This window comes from Triticum urartu, chromosome 2A (assembly GCF_056163025.1).
Source record: "Triticum urartu cultivar PI428250 chromosome 2A, HENAU_Tu73, whole genome shotgun sequence".
NCBI lineage: Eukaryota > Viridiplantae > Streptophyta > Magnoliopsida > Poales > Poaceae > Triticum > Triticum urartu.
In genome coordinates this window covers 197,524,498-197,537,229 of record NC_141874.1, presented here as the reverse complement: position 1 = coordinate 197,537,229, position 12,732 = coordinate 197,524,498, and the positions used below count along the sequence as shown (strand labels likewise).

At 44.5% G+C, this 12,732-nt stretch overlaps 2 pseudogenes; both read right to left on the bottom strand.

The window, feature by feature from the left end:
* Nucleotides 1–3,356: 3,356 nt before the first annotated feature.
* On the bottom strand, nucleotides 3,357–4,377 carry LOC147984523 (uncharacterized; annotated as a pseudogene).
* Nucleotides 4,378–5,877: 1,500 nt separating this feature from the next.
* LOC147984522 (uncharacterized) lies at nucleotides 5,878–8,214 on the bottom strand (annotated as a pseudogene).
* Between the last annotated feature and the right edge of the window lie 4,518 nt (nucleotides 8,215–12,732).

Genomic DNA, 12,732 nt, shown 5'->3' with positions numbered 1-12,732 from the left:
AAATCGATGATGCCCCAGGTACACATTCTTCCTGCATTTGTCCAGGTATATACTTTCAGTGTCATCTAAATAGTGTGTGCATGCATGGTATCCCTTGTTTGTCTATCCTAAAAGGTTACTAAGAGCAGGCCAATCATTGATGGTTACAAACAGCAACACATGCAGGTCAAATTCCTGTTGTTTGTGCTCATCCCACACACGTACACCGTTTCCATTCCACAGTTGTAAAAGTTCTTCAACTAATGGCCTTAGGTACACATCAATGTTGTTGTCGGGTTGCTTAGGGACTTGGATGAGAACTGGCATCATAATAAACTTCTGCTTCATGCACAGCCAAGGAGGAAGGTTATAGATACATAGAGTCACGGCCCAGGTGTTGTGATTGCTGCTCTGCTCCCCAAAAGGATTAATGCCATCCACGCTTAAACCAAACCATATGTTCCTTGCGTCACCTGCAAAGTCCTCCCAATACTTCCTCTCTTTTTTCTCCACTGCGACCCGTCAGCGGGTGCTCTCAACTTCCCGTCTTTCTTACGGTCCTCTCTGTGCCATCGCATCAACTTGGCATGCTCTTTGTTTATGAACAGACGTTTCAACCGTGGTATTATAGGAGCATGCCACATCACCTTGGCAGGAACCCTCTTCCTGGGGCGCTCGCCGTCAACATCACCAGGGTCATCTCGTCTGATCTTATACCGCAATGTGCCGCATACCGGGCATGCGTTCAAATCCTCGTACGCACCGCGGTAGAGGATGCAGTAATTAGGGCATGCATGTATCTTTTGCACCTCCAATCCTAGATGGCATACAACCTTCTTTGCTGCGTACGTACTATTGGGCAATTCGTTATCCTTTGGAAGCTTTTTCTTCAATATTTTTAGTAGCTTCGCAAATCCTTCGCCAGGTACACCATTCTCTGCCTTCCACTATAGCAATTCCAGTACGGTACCGAGCTTTGTGTTGCCATCTTCGCAATTGGGGTACAACCCTTTTTTGTGATCATCTAACATGCGATTGAACTTCAGCTTCTCCTTTTCACTTTCGCACTGTCTCTTTGCATCAACAATGACCCGACGAAGATCATCATCGGGCACATCGTTTGGTTCCTCTTGATCTTCAGCTTCCCCCGTTGCAGCATCACCATATTCAGGGGGCACATAGTTTTCATCATCCTCTTCTTCTTTGATGTCTTCCATCATAACCCATCTTTCTCCGTGCTTGGTCCAAACATTATAGTGTGGCATGAAACCCTTATAAAGCAGGTGGGTGTGAAGGGTTTTCGAGTCGGAGTAAGACCTCGTATTCCCACAGCTAGGGCATGGACAACACATAAAACCATTCCACTTATTTGCCTCAGCCACTGTGAGAAAATTATGCACGCCCTCAATGTACTCGGAGGTGCGTCTGTTACCGTACATCCATTACCGGTTCATCTGCGTGCATTATATATAATTAAGTGTGTCAAAAACATTACAGAACATCATGAATAGATAAGTGACCAAATTAATATAAGTTCATCATCACATTAAAACCAAAGTACATACATAGTTCTCATTGAACAACATATAGCTCTCCAGAGCATCTAATTAAACCATACATTGAAACTATCTAAAACATTTCAATGCAACAACAAATGCGATCATAATCGCAACCAAGGTAACAATTGATCCAACGGCATAATGATACCAAGCCTCGGTATGAATGGCATATTTTCTAATCTTTCTAATCTTCAAGCGCATTGCATCCATCTTGATCTTGTGATCATCGACAACATCCGTAACATGCAACTCCAATATCATCTTATCCTCATTTTTTTTTATTTTTCCTTCAAGTAATTGTTTTCTTCTTCAACTAAATTTAACCTCTCGACAATAGGGTTGGTTGGAATTTCCAGTTCACATACCTCCTAGATAAAAAAATCTATGTCACGTTGGTCGGCATAATTGTCATAAACAATAAATGAACCAAATAGTTATAAAAGAGAATATATACCACATCCGAATCATAGACATGACGAGGGCCGATGGAGACGGATACCAAAACCATCGCACTATATAATAACAAACAATTATAAAAGTAAGGAAATTACACAAGTATCTATCTAAATCATACAAGTAAGAACTTTTTTCTTTTAGAAAGAAGATAAGATCAAGAGGCTCACCACGGTGGTGCCGGCGACGAGATCGGCGCGGGCGATCGACGGCGGTGAGGACGGGAACGGGACAGGACGGACCGTCAAACCTAGACAAATCTCGAGGAAAATGGAGATTGGACAAGGAGCTTCGAGAGGAGAAAGCTTAAGTATGGCTCAGGCATTTCATCGAACACCTCAAGTGTATAGGAGGTGAGCTAGAGCACCACAAACCTCTCCAACGGTTGGCCAGAAAAACAATGCAGCGGAGTGCTCTGCTTGCGGGGGTATATATAGGCATCTCATTAGTCCCGGTTCGTGGCTGGAACCGGGACCAAAGGACCCGGTTCCAGCCACGAACCGGGACCAATGGTTGTGGGCCAGGAGCAAGGCCCATTGGTCCCAGTTCATGTCTAGAACTGGGACCAAAGGGTCCAGACGAACCGGGACCAATACCCCACGAGGCCTGGCCAGCTCCCTGGCCTCACGAACCGGGACCATTGCCCCCATGGGTCCCGGTTCGTGATTGAACCGGGACTAATGGGCTAGCCCGGCCTGGACCAAAGCCCTGTTTTCTACTAGTGTATGGGTCATGTACTTTCCTTGTATGAGACTCCATAATCTGCAAGGTGCAAACTAACCAAATATATGGGTTCATTGATTTTTCGTGAAAAATCTCAACACCTTTCCTTTCTCGCTTTTCAAATCAATCATCGGTGCACCCATCTAAAGTGTCAAAAAACGTCTTACATTATGGAATGGAGGGAGTAGGTTTTTTTCATATATTTATATCGGTTGTTCAGTTGTTGGTCCCTGAATGATTTTGGCACCACACAAAACTCCTGCACCCCGATCATTTGGCAACCTAGCTGCTGCTAGCAGTTGACCGTATGAGGTTTTACTTGCTGACACCCAAATGTACGTATTTGCACGATCAAGTAAATCACAGGGCAAATCTAGCAAGACAGGACGATGTAGTAGGTAGTAACGAGCTTGAGACACTCGCTGAGAGCCCGACACAAGGGAAGACAAACTATTAACATTCCTTTAGATTTCCAAATGAATTTTTCCCCTCCTATGATTGGCATGCATGTGGAAATAAGATAAACATGTTTAATTAGGTCAAGTATAGTGCTTGTTCCTCTGCTATTTAGGTTGCAAAGGAATTTCAAAGTACTCCTTGTTAGGCTACCAATCGACTACTGCTCGGTCACCAAAGTAAATCCTACAAGTTTGGCTCGAACCATATGGCATTCATTGGCTCCTTGGCACAAAAAGGAAGTGTAGTATTCTTGCTCTTTTAAGCAGTAGTAGGCCTACACACCATCATCAATCTTAGTACAGCTCAGAAAGTACACCTTGTTGCATAAATCCCTTCAGCAAGCTGGCCTCGCAATTAGAGCATTGCTTCTATCCCAAAACATGGCAGCATCCTCCATCTCTTCCAAATCCGTCCAATCCATCCTAGACTGATCAATCTTAAATATTCCGATGAACCCAAAATTGCCATTTTCTCCGATAATGGCGACCAAGTCACCTTTCCACTCCGCTAGATAGCTATAGTCCAACTCCTGATTTTTATACACAGTCACTTCCACGTATCAGTTGATCTGGCTTTTGTCAAGGAACTTCCGCTCCATCTTTTCCACATTCAAGTCCATGACTCTGAGCCTGCCATTCATGTCTAGGAAATAAACGATGCCATCAAGGAAGACGGGGTTGTGAGATGCCATGAAGAACAGCACATCAACATTTCATAAGATTTCTTCCTTCCATTCTTTGTCTCCTATTCGTAATGTTTGAATAAAGAAAACTTCACAGTCTGGCATGGCTCCCACGGCGAGGACCACAAAATCCGGAGAACCCGGCATGGAAGAGAATGATAATCCTTTGAGGCCAAGGATATCTAAAAGAGGAAGAGAAATCACATGGCCGCCATCCGGGTAATTCTTGAACGGATTCACTAGGGAGTACATGTGGTCACCGCCTCTTGACATGATGAACCAGGCATTCTTTGTGAAATGCAATAACTGCAAACCCTATGGTTTGAGACTTGAAGCAGGGATGTTTACCCTGATGTTGTACTTCTTCTCGCTCATCGGATCAAAGACGTCAAGAATATCTTCTTTTGTCCTTCCTGCTAGGCGGGTTTTCATGAGCAATGGCGACCCTTTTGCATGTTGTATTAGGCTTTCAATGGAGTTCCACCGCTTGCAGACAACTTTCAGATGTAGGAAACCGACAAATGAAATTTGTTATGGCAAACTGTTTTTAGGATAGTATGTAAGTATGCCGGTAAAAAAAGGCAAAAAAATTATGTTTCTCTGCCATGGCACCTATACATGCACCATATCAAATTCACTGCAAAATTTGCCATGAGAAACTCAAAAAATTGTTATAGGAACATTTTCTAAACATCTTATCAATAAAAATTTATCTAAATTGCCATGAACTAGAGAATAATTCCCTAATGTTTTGCCATTAATTATAGATCAACATGAGGTTTAACAGAAATAAGAAAGAAACAAGTGCCAGAAAATAATAGAGGTACTCTGCAGACTACAGACTGTACGTGTGAAAAAAAAGAAGGTGATGTGTGATCGAGAATATCACATCTAGCTGATCTCGCATATTGGGAAGGGGTGGGAGAAAACGAACACACCCGCACTTGCCTGAAGGGGAAGCTGTCTTCTAGAAGGAGATGACCAACAAAATTTTGGGTCTCAGATTCGATCGATCTCACTGGATCCCGATCCACGGAGGGTGGCAGCGAAGGGCAGTGAGGGTAGCATCAGGCCCGCGAGTGATGATGAGGAATGGGTCGATTGCTCATCGATGCGGATGAGCAGCACCATCTCTCTGGTAGCATCGCGCGTCCTCCGCCACCCACAGTGTCTCCTCGTTGAGATCTGCTGCCTGCTGCATTTCCTCGACCTTGTGCACAACGACTTTGGAGGTGCGCCCTGGCGACGTCCGATGGGGCAATCCCCCATAGCCATCGGTTGGCGGGAGAGAGCAGCTGTGTCGATCGATACCCCCATGGCTTCCTGGTGGGTTCAGGAAGTAGCCGCATCGCTTCCCCCTCCTACTCTCTCATGGTAGCCAGACGTGAGAGATGGCTGCCGAGCGTGGCGGCGATCGAGATGCGTGGCAGCGGTGGATTCGAGCGATGTGTGATGAGGAACAATTGAAATGGTGGAATGGAGTATGGGACGATGATGGGTAGCAGAATGGAGACGACATGAATATGAGTATTCTGCAAGCATGCGTTCCTGTTGAAAACAAAAAACAATAGCGAATGGTTGCCCCACAGATTGCCATGCTGCCAGGGAGCCAAAATTCATGTGTCGCGCAAAAGATGGCTTGAGTGAATATCAGATGCATAAGGTATTTTCGTAACTTTATTATTACTACTCCCTTCGATCCATGTTAATTTTAACTCAAATAGATATACCTAGACATGTATTTCAGCTCTAGATACATCACCTTGAGCGACAATTAATATGGATCAGAGGTATGTTAGATTTCTGTTTCTTTGCTGGAAAACTTTATTACTGAATTTCAAATTATCACAATTACAATTAGAAACATGTCCTATGATCAACATATCGGATAATTTAGCTTGGCAATAATATAGCACTAGATGTTTATCCCCCGTACAACTGCATGTTCCTTAGCTACCTATGTTGCCATGAATTTCCAAGAACTCCTGGCTAGGCTCTCAGTCAACAAGGAAATAGCATGAACTAGTGGCGAGTCGCCATAAATATGTCCAAGTCTGGCTAGAACCATACGGCGTTCATGGGCTCCTTGGCATAGAAGGAAGGGCGGTAGCATTGCTCCTGGAATGAGTAGAACGCCTGCGTCCTACCACCACCGTTGATCTCACTATAGTTCGGGAGGAACATCTTGTTACATGAATCTTCTCCTGTAGGTGGCACAGCAATCAGAGCATTGCTCCTATCCCAAAACATGGCCGCGTCCTCCAAGCCTTCCAACTCAGACCAAACCATCCGAGACCGATCGAGCTTGAACGTTCTGACAGACCCATCATCGCCGTTCTCTCTGATAATGGCGATCAACTCCCCCTTCCACTCCACCAAATAGTTATAATCATATTCCCTAGAATGCACCTCATCGCTTCCGTGTATCGGTTGATCTGGCTTTTCGAGGATGTTCCATTCCATTTCGTCCTCGTTCGGGTCCACCACCCCAAGCTTGCCATTGATGTCCAAAAAATAGAAGACTCCGTTTAGGAAGACGGGGCTGTGAGATGCCATGAAGAATGGTGCGTCATTGCTGCTTAAGCATTCTTACTTCCACTCTTCAACGCCCATTCGCCATGTTTGTATAATGACAACTTCGCCGCCAGGGGTAGATCCTATGGCAAGGACCACGAAGTCCGAAGAACCTGGCACCGAAGAAAACGACAATCCTTTGAGGCCAAGGACATCCAAAGGTGGAAAAGCAATCACATGGCCGCCATCCGAGTAATTCTGGAACGGATTCACTAGGAAGAACATGTGGTCGCCGCCTCTCGACATGATGACCCAACCGTTCTTTGAGAAATGCAATAAATGTGATCCCTGCAATTTGAGACCTGCAGCGGGAATGTAAACCCTGATGATGTATTTCTTCTCGCTCACTGGATCAAAGATCTCAAGAAGATCCTCGTTGGTCCTTCCTGCTGACTGAATTGTCATGAGCAATGGCGACACTTTTGCATCCTGGATCGGGTTGTTATTCGATACTAGTAGCTGCAGCAAGTCGGTGTGTTCACACCACTGCCTCTCTGCAATGCCCTCTTTCTCTTGCTCTCTACGGCAATGTGCAGTTCTTCTTTGAATCACCTATATCAAGTGCATGTTAATTTGCCTGTTTTAGTTCTAATTTGCACTAAGCTAGTCAAATGAGTTACCAATAATATAATAACGTACAGACTTACCTCGTTTGAGACATCATAGGGAGTGTCCATGGATCGTATTGCTTTCAGACTGAAGCTGGTACATAGTACATAGAAACATTAAACCATCTCACAAATACTATTACCACTCCTACTAATCAAGCGAGTGAATTGAAGGTCCATTAAACTTACCTAGTGGGAAGAGCCCAGAATACTAGTTGGTCCTCCGCATCATCATCATCGTTGTCATCGTCATCGTCATCGTCAGCGTCCTCGTCCTCGTCCTCGTCACATCCCTCGACTACACTTAGGCCTATGGTCATATTATCTAGAGACATGGTATAGACACCAGATACATCGCAATCTCTATGAAGCATATGGATGCAGTTGGGCTGGGTTCCTGCTTCAGCCGACGATGGGACCACAAAAGAAAACCTGCCCACGAAAATCGTTCTGTCCCCAATGGTGTCAACCGTCTCCCACACGCCGTCATCTCTATTCCATTGAAAAACCTTTAGATCCACAACCTCCGACGGGTAGCCAAAGTTGCAGCAGCGTACCAAGAAGAGATCTCCGCCAGGGCATGCCACCGAGTAGCACTTGTACCCTTCGTGCACGGGGCAGGGCGGCAGATGCCTCATGTCCATCCTCTCGACGGCCAACGTCGGGCAGGATGCATCGACTGCTACCAGGGATACCATGGTCATTGTGTACACCTTCCCCTGTTGGTCGGCGGTTATGGGGCCGTCGAACCCGTCTCCCTCCTCGGGGAGGTACACTTGGAGGCGAGACCACCCAGCGTCGCCAGGGCGACAGTGGATGAGGGATGTCATACCCGTGAAAAAGCTGAGCACAACGGTGCAGTCGGGTGGGGTTTGCGACGAGAGCGCGCAGCTGAACAGCAGGTGCGGCTTTGGCGCGTCCTCCGGAAAGGGCGGGACATCGATCACAGTGGGGGCCGACGGCGACGTATCAGCGATGCTCACGAGGGAGCACCATTGGTAGCCTCGTCGAGCATGAGCGACCAACCTCCATCCAGGCCGATGCATCGTTTCCCTTGCAGCGCCGGCATGTCCGGCGCCTCGTCCCAGCGGTGCCATCCCTCGAACGGTGCGACGAGGACGGGCTTGCTCGTGCCGTTGAATTGTACCAACCACGGCTGCTGCTGCGTCTTGGCCATGAGGTAGGGTTCTTCGATCTCTGCTGCGGACCGCGTCTGGAACTCTGGGTATCGATCTCTTTTTGGGGGAGAAAGAAGAAACGTCTGGATCTGATTATATGGCGACCTCGTACGTCCGTGTCCCTCAGGAACTTAGACGTCTTTGGTTCGCGATTTCTTATTACATCGCCCGTACCGGCTGGCTTCCAAAGACGGAACCAATCCGCTTCAACCAAATAGATTGTGTAATCACAAAAACTGTCAGCTAAGCTAACACAGTTGTATCCTTCAGCATCCAATACGTTACCTGTTCCAACCAAACGTGTCATGGCCCCTCTGCAGCTGGTCGGCAAGGCGGTTGCTTTCGCGTCCCGGATGAGGAAGATGCCCCGGTCATCATCGACTTCGTGGCAGCCCGGCGCTCCGTCATAGGGAGGTTCGCCGCATCGCAGGGACATTTGTATTGAAATAAAGACCGAGAGACAATAAAATGAATCAAGTAGTCTTTATTGATAGTGTTGGATCCTTTATATACAACATGTACAGACGTCTCCAAAGGAGACGGCGGTTCCAAGAGGCGACGCTCCAGGGAGAAACCGTTGTGACGGTTCCCACATCGTGCGATTACATGCACGGGGAGAGCGGGGATTATCCCCTAATAAACAATGAGTTAATTATTCTTAACACTCCCCCTAATCACCGCTTGACTGCATTAAGATCCATTATCTTGATTAAATTCTCCTCCAAAAACCCTGTGGGAAAAATATGAGGAGATATGCTACCAAAACTCCTTCAAACACAGTGGGAAAAATAAGGAGAAAATGACGCAACATATAATGGTTATTGTCTCTTTTAACTCAATATGAGAAAACCCATAGAGTTTAGAGAACAATAAATATGTCGTATATACTTTCCTAAAAACCCCGATGGGGAAAACAAAAAGTATGGCATATGATCATGTGTTGACATTACCTCATTAAAAACCTTTATGAGAACCTGTAAAGTAAACTCATGAAGGGGAAAAGAGTATAAAATGATGCATTGAACAGGAACAATTTAGGAAGATACTCCCCCTGATTCTTGCAAAATTCGAAGTCGTCACATACCAATTCCGTGAAAAGTTGGTAGAGACTTCATGAATAAATCAGTCACATGATTTAACTTGCAAGATATGCAATATAGCGATGTTGCTTATTACGTAACCTGTTTGCATCCAGGAAACACAAGACACATTATCGTTGAGATAATGGTTGGTGAATGTAGCCACGAGGTCTGTTTCGAAGACTCTTCATGAGAGGTCTACCACACGTGTAGGAACACTAAGTTTGTCTAAGATCTAACATAGTGGGGATCTGATCGATGTATCCAATGATATCAGAAGTCGCATTTCTGTGAAACTAAAAAACCAGGATAAGATGTTTGATGCTTTGGAGATATTGAAAGATATTCTTGAGTACCAACCAATTGTGTTTGGTGGATCCAATGGCATTATGGAACGTTGAGTCCCAGTATCTCATTTCCATCATCTCTTGGTCTAAACAGATCTTTCTCTATGTCTAGAGAATGAACTACCATCAGAGTTATGGATGGATAAGATTTGTCCACAATGAATTTCTCCAATATATTATGGATATAGACAATATAGTATACCATAATGTATGAAGGTGCTCAAGTTGTCGTAATGAGCGCTATTTTGGTTTACCCAAATCCTTCATTTTAAACTCCGTCATTTAGATGATTACATGTGTCGTCATAGCAGGCACACAAACATGGATAATCATCATTGTAGGAGTAATCCTTGTGAATAAGGATCTCACTACGTCGGTTGTACCATATGTACCGACAACAATAAGTCTTATGGTGACTTACTGATTTTACACAATGTATGTTGCATTTTGTATTTCGATTCAGAATTGAGACTCCATCGGGAATCAATCATATATGTCTGAATCTAGTGATCAACATGGATATGTAATCACTACATCTATCAACTACAGAGATAGATGATTTTGAACTGCCAATAATATAAGTTATCGGAAAGAGATTTCACCTCTGGAGAATAGTTTGGTATCTGCATGAACCCTTGTGCTAAAATACTTACTCCCTGTTTCACCACCTTGTTTTCTCAATTCTGTTTCCAGAAGAAAACTGGTGTAGGTATTGCTTATGAATACCTTCCCATTATAAAGCAAGAATATTTCTACCTAGATTATACCCTTTGCTTGAGTTCAGTCCGAGTGTTGTTCACACTTTGCCATGGCCATGGTCTTTGGATCTGAATCATTAGAAAGGTTTTTTCAATCTAGTTGAGAAATGTATGTCGACAATTATAGACTTCTGGTTATATGTTTCTCCAGAATCTATATATCAATATAGAGTTGATGGAAATATCGTTACCCATGGTGACTACTCGCGATTTCCCAATGCGGTTGAGTCGGGTATTCTGATGTCCCGGTCATTCTGTGCACTATGACCTAGGTCGGTGGAGGTTTCCCATCCACTGGGTGTATACTACCCATTAGGTGTCTGTCAACGTGAAGTTGACTTGCATTTACTGATTCACAGGCCTTGATATCCTTGCTTGCGAGAAGCTGAATCCTGATGTACTTCTGCCATACATCTCCCCCTGTTGCTTTGAACGGGGAGTGGAGTTGATTTTGTTGGTACCTCCACTCTTTCAGGCGTACTTTTGCAGGATTGTAGGATTGTGTGACACATTTATAGTCCGTAAATGAATCTGGCAGGTTATTTGCAATGTGTTGCAAATCTTCTGAACGCATGGTTCGGATCTTTGAGTACGTGGAGTTGAGGCAGAAATGTGTTGAACATTCCACTAATTTCCTGGCATTCTTAATGGTACTTGAAATCTCCCCCTAATGCCTGGAAATTTTCCTCATTAAATCAGCAAACTGGCCTTGAATAACTCCCCATGCGAGGGGCTTAAGGTATTGATGGAAATACGATTATTCCTCACATAGATCCCAACTGTATGTTGAGGGGTCAATGATGTATGTCGGGTGGTGATATCGGTATGCAACCGAATTACCGTAGATGAGAAATACTTGGTATGTTTCCACGTATCAAAGATAGACGGGAATAATAGTACGCAGTTTGGTCATGAGCGTGTAAAACTGCATGACTCCAACGTAAAGTCGGTAGGTTTCAATTCCGAAGTAAATATCATGCAATGAGCTTAATTCTTTGGATATAGGATTCTACCAAACCATTTCGAATCTAGACATTAGGACAAATTGCTAAACTTCAATCCAAGGGCCATAGAGAAAGGCACTCTAGGAGAATTTTGCAATGCTATCCATTTGATTTACTTGAAATCGATGTCAGGATAATGAGCCAATGGCTTCGTGTGAATAAAGTGAAGGAAATATGCCCTATAGGAAATAATAAAGTTATTATTTATTTCCTTATATCATGATAAATGTTTATTATTCATGCTAGAATTGTATTAACCGGAAACATAATACATGTGTGAATACATAGACAAACAGAGTGTCACTAGTATGCCTCTACTTGACTAGCTCGTTAATCAAAGATGGTTATGTCTCCTAACCATAGACACGAGTTGTCATTTGATTAACGGGATCACATCATTAGGAGAATGATGTGATTGACTTGACCCATTCCGTTAGCTTAGCACTTGATCATTTAGTTTGTTGCTATTGCTTTCTTCATGACTTATACATGTTCCTATGACTATGAGATTATGCAACTCCCGTTTACCAGAGGAACACTTTGTGTGCCACCAAACGTCACAATGTAACTGGGTGATTATAAAGGTGCTCTGCAGGTGTCTCCGAAGATACTTGTTGGGTTGGCGTATTTCGAGGTATCTCTGGGCCCACTCGGTAATGCACATCACTATAAGCCTTGCAAGCATTGCAACTAATGAGTTAGTTGCAGGATGATGTATTACGGAACGAGTAAAGAGACTTGCCGGTAACGACATTGAACTAGGTATTGAGATACCGACGATCGAATCTCGGGCAAGTAACATATCGATGACAAAGGGAACAACGTATGTTGGTATGCGGTTTGACCGATAAAGATCTTCGTAGAATATGTAGGAGCCAATATGAGCATCCAGGTTCCGCTATTGGTTATTGACCGGAGATGTGTCTCGGTCATGTCTACATAGTTCTCGAACCCGTAGAGTCCGCACGCTTAAAGTTCGATGACGGTTATATTATGAGTTTATGTGTTTTGATGTACCGAAGGAGTTCGGAGTCCCGGATGAGATCGGGGACATGACGAGGAGTCTCGAAATGGTCGAGACGTAAAGATCGATATATTGGACGACTATATTCGGACATCGGAAAGGTTCTGAGTGATTCAGGTATTTTCGGGAGTACCGGGGAGTTACGGGAATACGTATTGGGCCTTAATGGGCCATACGGGAAAGGAGAGAAAGGCCTAAAAGGGTGGCCGCACCCCTCCCCATGGGCTGGTCCGAATTGGACTAGGGAGGGGGCGCCCCCTTCCTTCCTTCTCCTTTTCCCTTCCCTTTCCTTCTCTCCTACTCCT